Source organism: Gastrolobium bilobum, unplaced genomic scaffold (assembly GCF_033153095.1).
Source record: "Gastrolobium bilobum isolate Gb01-03AN ecotype WA unplaced genomic scaffold, APGP_CSIRO_Gbil_v1 utg5626, whole genome shotgun sequence".
In the NCBI taxonomy this organism is placed as follows: Eukaryota; Viridiplantae; Streptophyta; class Magnoliopsida; order Fabales; family Fabaceae; genus Gastrolobium; species Gastrolobium bilobum.
Genome location: NW_026899940.1, coordinates 87,079 through 96,165, shown reverse-complemented (window position 1 = coordinate 96,165; position 9,087 = coordinate 87,079).

The following is a 9,087-nucleotide window of genomic DNA, read 5'->3' as shown; positions in this document are numbered from 1 at the left end:
TAATATTTTCTATGCAATCTTATATTAGACGCAGATAAACACAATTTAAGATAGACAATCAAGGAGGTAAAAAATAACTTAAGGTGTAGATACCATTTTTGTGAACACCACCTCCAATATAACTCAACAGTGAAACACAAATAGGTATTGCATACCCAAAATATACTTGAGTCACACTAACCTACTTCAAATCCTAATTCAAACTTGTTCATAGCATTCTAATTCTAATGTTGTACCATATCTATAGTATGGGATTTCAAATTCCATCATGCATGCTTCATGGAAACTTTTAATTTGTTGTCGATCAGATTTTTGTAGCATTATGTAACAATAGTATCTCACATGCCCAAGTATTAGTAATTCTAGAATATTCTACACATAAGTTGTTAGGATGTTGTGTAACAACCCTTAGAGGGTATATGTAGGCATGAATTGGATAGTAAAAGCAAGCAAGAATTCTCAAAGAATTTCCCTCTCTTCTATTCTCTCTTCCTATCCTCTGAAATAATCTTTTCTCCTTCTATTATCTTTCTCTGTAATCTTCTATTCTCTTCCTATTATTCTTTTTTTTTTTTTACAGATCTAGCTAAATGATCTGTTACAATTGTGCTTTCATCGAGATACTCTTCCTCCATAGCTAGAAGTAGCATTCATCCTTTTCCACAACAAATCTTTGATCCCCAACCCCACCTTTCAACCTCACCTTCCATTACAGTAAGCTTGGATAATCTTGCGGTAGACCTTAGTGCTGCTTTTAACCTATTCATTACAAACTCACATGCTGACTTTGCAAGGTTTAGCGCCGAGATGCATGCTAACTTCGCAAAGGTCAGGGCATCAATGCATACCACCAATTTTTTTGGCCGCGTGCCAGTTTCGTACAGTGCTTTTGCTGGCTCTGTTACTTCAAACCCTGGAACCAATCCAGAAAATCAATAGGTCGATCAAGAGGTAGTAGATCTTCCAAAGCATCAAGTGGCTCTATATATCATCTCACATATTTGAAATACAGTATTAAAGGTTTAATTGAGGATTAGAGGATTTATTTAATGAAAATCCTGAAATTCGGGTGAAAATATACATGAAGGGTAAAATGGTAATTTGGCAAAATAAAGTAATCCTAAATTGTGAAATGATATAATTAGATATTATTAGGGGAAAATAATGTTAGATTTGGGTTTAGAACGAAATTTGGAGTGGATAGACATTTTTCAGGAAAATTGATGAATACGGATTTTTACCTTATAAAATAATGCAGTATAATTTTTCCGGGAAACTCAAATGAGATTATTGTTCTATGATTGGAATTAGGTCAAATATCTAAGTCATTAATTATTAGAAAATTCAAGAAGGATAATTAATGTAATTTGAAAATTAGATATTTTGTAACTTTAAACAAAAGTCAAATAAGGTGGCTAAGCTTTAATTACTCTAGAAATTAGCCTATTCAGGCTTGATTTCTTCATTCTTTTCAAGAGCTTGGCCAAACCCACCATAGCCAAGAAGCTTAGATTTACAACTTTTTATTTAGTCACCAAATCAAGAAACTTTCAACATGAAAAATGTTAGAAATCCTTTGGTGATCAAAATCTTATAAAGAAATCCTTGAGAAAGTGAGTGAGTGAAGAGATCATGAGCCATGAAGGTGGCGGTTTTGTGATGAAAGAATGGCCATTGTTGGTGGTGTGAGTTACTTCGAACCTTGTATATTACTCTGTTGAAGCCTAGGAACTCATTGGTGGTAAGATTTCTCACTTTCATCTACTCTTTTATATGGATCAAAATTTTGGGCATAAGTGTGATGTGTTGTTGGTGGGTATAGTTGGAGAGGTTTAATGGCTATGTTCCTTTGGAATTTAATGTTCGTATGGAAAAATAATCGGTAGAAATCCAATAAAAATGTAAGTGATTGTGTTAGGACACTTAGACAAATTTTCAAGGATGGAAAGATTTATGACTTGTAAAGGATGTTATTGAACCCGATAGTGCAGTGTTGACAGTTTTAAGGAATTAACTTACGACGAGCGTATCCGGAGTTATAAAAATTCAATTGAGGTGTGTGATACCTTGTTGGAAAGCTAGAAGAGTCTAGTTTCACATATTAAAAGATGAGAATTTATGGACATGTAGTCCATCTGCAGTTTTAGAAAAACTGAGGGAACCTCAAGCTTGTAAAATGTCAAATTGTGTAATTAAGCTTTGTTGGTGTTGGGAACCACCTAGCAACTTTGAATAGACTTTGTATGATGTTAAGCTAGAATATTTATGTTTCAGCAATAGTTTTGAGTTACGATCATATTTTGTAAAATGTCTAATATGGGTGTTTTAAAAGTGCAAGATTTACTCCAAACAATATTAAAATGAAATTTTTTTCCTATATTTCTAAATGAACTGTTGCGATTGTAACTGCGCTTAATATCATAATTGATGATAACATAACTGCATGCATACGAGGTGTTACACTCTGTTCAGTCGCTCTTACTTTGTTCCTGCCAGCTTCGCCAAGGATACTCCGCCTCAGATCCCAACCATTATGGCACGATACAGTCTTAATGCATTGATTCCATTTCATAAGGAATTCCAGATTTCCTTAAACACAACGTCAAACATAGCCCCAGCTATACCTACTCTTGTCGATATTATGGGACTTTCGCCATTCCCTCAGGCCCCCCACCACGGTATCCTTGTTGATCCACAAGATCAGCACATCATTCCTTCTTTGTTACACCCTGAGTGAGTTGCTAGTAGATTGATGGCTACAGGTTGTGCGTCTGTGAGGCAAGCCCAAGCGAGGTGAGATGTCAGCTCGGTGAGGAAATTAGGTTCGGGTTCTCATGAATTTTGGCTCGCTGCTGTTCTACCTCCACCAGCGAATCCACCCTGGGTTCCAAGAATCGATTCCTCATCACAATCAATGGGGTTCAGGAAAATGGTTTCTGGCAGATCCAAGCAAGTTTTCCCCGATCAGGCTTCTAGTGTGACCAGTGGTTAACATATTTGACATATCACAAAAAGTCTTCAATCTTGAGTCAGAATGATTAATAAATTTGACACTTTCACAAACATTTTTATTGATACCATTGATCTGCCTAAGACCATGTTGCACTAGCAAATTCAATATATGAGCACAACATCTCACACGAAATAGTTGTCCACCAAGGACTAAATTAGTGTTTCTTGCTAATGTGCTTTTCAAATTTCTTACACAAACATCATTATAGGCTGCATTGTCCACAGATACTGAAAATATCTTATTTTTAATTCCCCATAATTGCAGACATTTAAAAATTGCATTTGCGACATCAACTCCACGCCTTAGTGGTGGAACCTTAACAAAACTCAACACTCGCTTTTGCAATTTCCATTCTGAATTAATAAAATGGCCAGTGATGACCATATGTTCAGCTATTTGGTGACTAAACTTCCACATATCAGTGGTTATACTGATCTTTTTCACACCCATCAATAAAGCCTTTATACTTTTCTTTTCTGCCTCATATAATGCAATACAATCTTTTCTTGCAATAATACGCGAAACTTTCTCAAATTCAGCATTCACAAACTTAAAGGCCCACATCCAAACATCGTCCTCCACAATACTGAAAGGATACTCGTGAATCATAATTGCAATTGCAATAATTCCCCTTAGATGTAGGCTGGAATGATAAAGTGGTCTGCTTCTACACGGATTGGTCCAATTTCCTATTCAAGCAATTTTGTGAATGCCTCATTAGATGACTAGTGCTACCTTCAATTCCCCCAGTTGCAAATATTTGTTTACAGTAGTTACAAACTGCTTTACGCCCAACATTAGGAATGTCCATTTCATGGAAATCATTCCAAATTGTAGAAGTTTTTCGCCTCTTTTTCACCAATCTTGGATCTTCAGATTCTTCACCTTGTGGGACTGGTTCATTGCTTCCATCTTGATTATAAGCCATCTGTTTGAAAATGAAAATGCATTTGATGTTATATCAAAATTCTATATTCAAATCATGCAATGTTTATGTTTAAAAACTAGCATTGTTCTCACCAGATTCAACAACAAGAATGGCTAATTGAAGAGGGTTGATGATGGCACAAAATTGTTTGACTGCAAATGCCTCCCAAGTTAGAAACCGTAAATGTACCATGCAAATAGCGTCCACAAATATTGTTAGCTATATAATAATGTGAAAGAGAATATGGGTATGCTTCCGCCTTTAGCTCAGCCTATAACTATCAACTTAACAAATATAAAAAAAAATCTCTTTTGGGTCCCTAACAAAAAACACGGTTCTCACTTTAGTCCCTTACAAAAAAAAATAGTCGTCTGGTCCCTATGAAATTTAAAGTGGACTCATTTTAGTCCTTTTGATTGAGTAATGTGAGTGTTTTTTGAATTTGTGAGGGACCACTATTTCAATTAAATGTGTCTACTTTGAATTTCGTAGGAACCTCAGGACTAAATTTTTTTTTTGTAAGGGACTAAAGTGAGGACCTTGTTTTTTGTTAGGGACCCAAAAAGAGGCTTTACCCTATAAAAAATGACTAAACTACTAGAAGTAGTTAACAACAAATTGAACATAATAATTAAATAACATAAACAATAGTATAATATTAACAAACGACATAACTAATAAAATACAAGTAAATTACATAAAGAATTAGTGAATTCAAAAACTTTTTTTTTGGTGAACGTGAATTCAAAAACTTACTAAATGATAAATGGGAATGACATAAACATATTTAAATTAATTATTAAATAATAATTAATAACAGATAACGAATATATATATATATATATATATATATATATATATATATATATATATATATATATATATAACGAATATAAATATATATAACGATATAATAAATGGATGTATTTGTATAGTACATGACAAAAACTGATTTGTTAATATAGGAAATGTCTCGGGTACAGTACAACACACACACACACACACACACACACATATGTGTATATATATATATATGGTATATATATATATATATATATATATATATATATATATATATTGAGTTGTACAGTACAACAAATATATATACAATTTGTCATGTTGTTATTAACAAAACATAACAACAGATAAATTGATTTATACAATACAACATAACAACTTGTACTAATGTAAACAATCAATAATAAATTAAACCTATATACAAAAAAATAACAAAAAAGTCTCGGTTGACAAGGATAGTATCAGAGAACAAGGATAATAATAAATGGTTGAACTAATAAAAAAATCAACAATAATATTTACTATTAAATAATAAAGCGTATGGATGGCGTATATCAGAGACAAACGAATCAAACCTTATGGATAGGTCTAAGAATTACTCATTGACTAATTCCACGAGATCGATTTCAGAGACATATGTCAGATAGCAACTTGTGCCCTAGTCCCTAGAGAATAATGAAGATACTCGTTATATGCAATAAAGTCTAGTGTGAGTCTATGACCTTGGGCTATATCGCAATTGGTATGGAACCGGTGATAAAAAAAACGAGGCCGAATAACTGGGCTAGCCTGAAAGCTCACGAGCCAGGCTTGTTATAGTAAGATTTCGGCCCAATTAGTAAACAAATTTTTTAAAACAGCCTAAACCTAATCTGTTAACTAAAAAGGCTGGGCCAGGCTGGAGGCCCCTATAGGCCGGGCCGGCCTAGTTTCATCCCTAGTGACCACTATCAATTTCCAAACTCATGTTTTCATTGCCATTATTTAACCCTCATTCGCAGCAAAATGGCGAGGCATGGTCATTAGGAAACAAGATGCGGTTCAACGAGATGCTGGAGTTCGAGTGGGTGATAAATTAGGTAGCGTTGATTGGACCATCTCATTGTATCCTCGTACTGTCTCGTTAAACTTTTATAATTTTTCACTATTGGCATTTGCAAGCGAAGGAGTCATAGGAGCCCAACAAATTTGGTATATTCCTATTGCCTTAATGGATTGTCTTAATTTTTTGTCACTGAAATACAAGGTCAGCATTCAGAAATATTTCACAACTCTCTTGGATTTGTGTCAACCCTTCATGACAGGGTGTATGTTATCCTTACCTAACATATTTTTCCCAAAAATATTTCTTGTATTGTTATGCTCGCTGGATCTTTCTATATTATCGCATGAGATATCTAGAAATAAAATGTTATTTACTACTCTCCTCAGTCTCCTGCTTAATGTTGGAATAAATGAAGTTTACTATCTCAACAAGCAAATATTGGGAGTGAATTTGATCACTTTCAATAGGAGAGGAATACTCATAAACTTGACAAATATGCATCAACTACATGTAGTAGACTTTCCCTTTAAGGAATTGCCATAAGAATGCCTTGAATTAGCTCTTTTTACAATGGAACGTGAAACCTTGTGGTTCAATATATCTTTGCAATTGGTAGCTGAAGATTTATCTATGGGGTTTATTAATCTCATGTTACATGAAATAATATTCTCATGTGGGTGACATAAATAGTGGAGTCCATAATTTAAAAAAAAAAGAAAGAAAGAAAAGAAATAATTGGCATAAAATTCTATGGGTGTATGGCATAAGATAACTCTCTTATACAACACGAGGTTATTATTTCCCTTTATCTATTGCATATATTTAGTTTTCTTCAATTATGAAGCAATTTCAACCTCGGCAAAAGATGGTTGTTGTTAGAGCAATTGGCTTAGAAAAATCTATTCTCTTAACAGATTTTTAAGAGAAGTTCCAAATACTAAGAGAACATTGGCGAAGTATACAAAGCTTGTGCATGTTTCTCAAACAAGGATACAAACAATTGCTCATACTTTTTCCCAAAATAATGACATATTTCTTTTGGTTGATCCATTTAATGTTATAGATGCACCTACTGCCACAAAATTGTGTGATGAATACATCATGGTTATTCTTTACAGTGATGAAACTGAGACGCTCATATGTCCCTACGTTATTGCTCAATGTATCATCTTTAACCCAGGTGGTAAAGCAACTCAACCTCGTGGACGATGTTGGTTTGAAGGGGGATAGAATGTAACAATAGTATCCAATATTAGTAATTCTAAAATATTCTACACATGAGCTGTTAGGGTGTGTGTTGTATATATAACAACCCTTGGAGTGTATATATACGCATGAATTGGATAATGAAAGAAAGCAAGAATTACCTAAAAATTTCCCACTTCTATTCTCTCTTCCTATTATCTGAAATCATCTTTTCTCCTTCAATTATCTTTCTTTGTAATCTCTTCTTTTTACAGATCTAGTTAAAGGATCTGTTAGACATTAGTAATTTAAGAAAAAAAATCTACAAATCTTCTATTAACAATTGTCCATAATTCGACCATTTTTAATTAGAAAATTCTGTCACAAGTTGACAATGACATGAAGAGAGATCCACATTGAAGACTAAGACGAGATCACCATTAGAGACATTTGTAGTCCTTCTTTTTCAAGATTAATTCATGATTTTATTCTTTTTATTAAATTGATATGTGTTTTCATGAGTAATTATATTCCTTCTTTGCTAGGATAAAGATGTTACTTTGTTTGATATAAGTTCTGTTCTATTTTTTTAATAGGTAATTTTTTTTTAATTCAATTGAACGTGTTATATTTGTTTTTAAAGCTTTTACAAATTCGACACTCATACATTAATTTTTTTTTGTGTGTAGGAAATTGAAAGATTTATGCAGACTTAGGGAGATTATTTTGTGCTCAAGGAGCACTTGGTGGGATGGATGAGAGACAGAGGAAAAAAAGAGATTGAAAAAAAAGGAGAGAAGAGTTTTTTTTTGTCCAAGTGTCACTTTCTTAATCCGAGAACCACAAACACTAGGACCATTAAATTTTTTTCCATGGACTTGAACCATCGATAAACACCATATTTCAAAAAAAATTTATACAATTTAAAAAAGTTTTTCCTATGAGCTTTTAGTTTTTGATATTTTTTTCATTAAAAAAAGCTCTTTTTATTATAATAATTTTTGTAAAAACATATTGGCTTAACTTGTGTTGGAGAAGAGAAACTACAAATAAGAATATCCAAACCAGCGCTTAGAAATATAATGACAAGACTCTGAACAGCTGGCTTGCTACGTTTAGACTAATTAATCACACCTGGCCAAAATATCTAAGTTGGTTAACAAATGTAAGTTGCTGCCAAAATATGAAATAATTTTTTTTTTTGAATTACAAGGAAAACAGAAAAAGACAAACTAATCACTAATCCATCTAGGCACCTCAGTGCCTATACAATCATTCTCCAATAAACTCCTGCACCCTAGTGGGGGACTAACCAGCCAAAGGACTTCCCAACTTGGAAGCACACTATAAGTACCCAGCCAATCCGCCAACTGATTGCCTTCTTTATAGACATGGCTCAGCTCCAGCTTCCAACATTTAGACATAAGGATTTTGATTCTATTCACAATCTCAAAACAGGGATGTGAGCTATTACATCCCTCTTCCACCAAATGGAGAGCCATCTTCGAATCACACTCCACAATAACCTGCTTGAAACCGGACTCCCAAGCCCAATCTAAACCTGTATATATTCCCCACAATTCAGCTAAAAGCACAGAGCCTGGCCACAGTTTCCTTACAAAGCCCATAATCCAATGGCCCCATTCATCCCTTATAACTCCCCCACAAGCAAGTCTATTACCATCGTCCTTACAAAATCATCAGAGTTAATTTTGATCCACCCACTAGAGGGGCCTTCCATCTAACCAATATCTCTTTGAATTTAACTAGAGCCAGTCCAGCTTCAGATAAGACTTTCGCAGCCAATAGAACATCACCAATAAAAACAGATACCTGGAAGAACAACTCCTGGGGAGAGCATCTTTTATCATTGAATATCAAGTTATTCCTCTCCTTCCATATGTACCAGCAGATAACTCCAAATTTCACACTCCACTCTCCATTGTGCTGCCTCTTTTTTATGTTATCCAGAATCCAATCAGTTAGGCTCAAGCTGAGAAAAGCATTCAATCCATCTCTGTCCACCCATAGCTTCCACACTTCCTGAGCCCATGGACATCTCCTGAAAATGTGATCAGCATCTTCCAAAGGGAACTGACATCTAGGACAAGCAGCTGC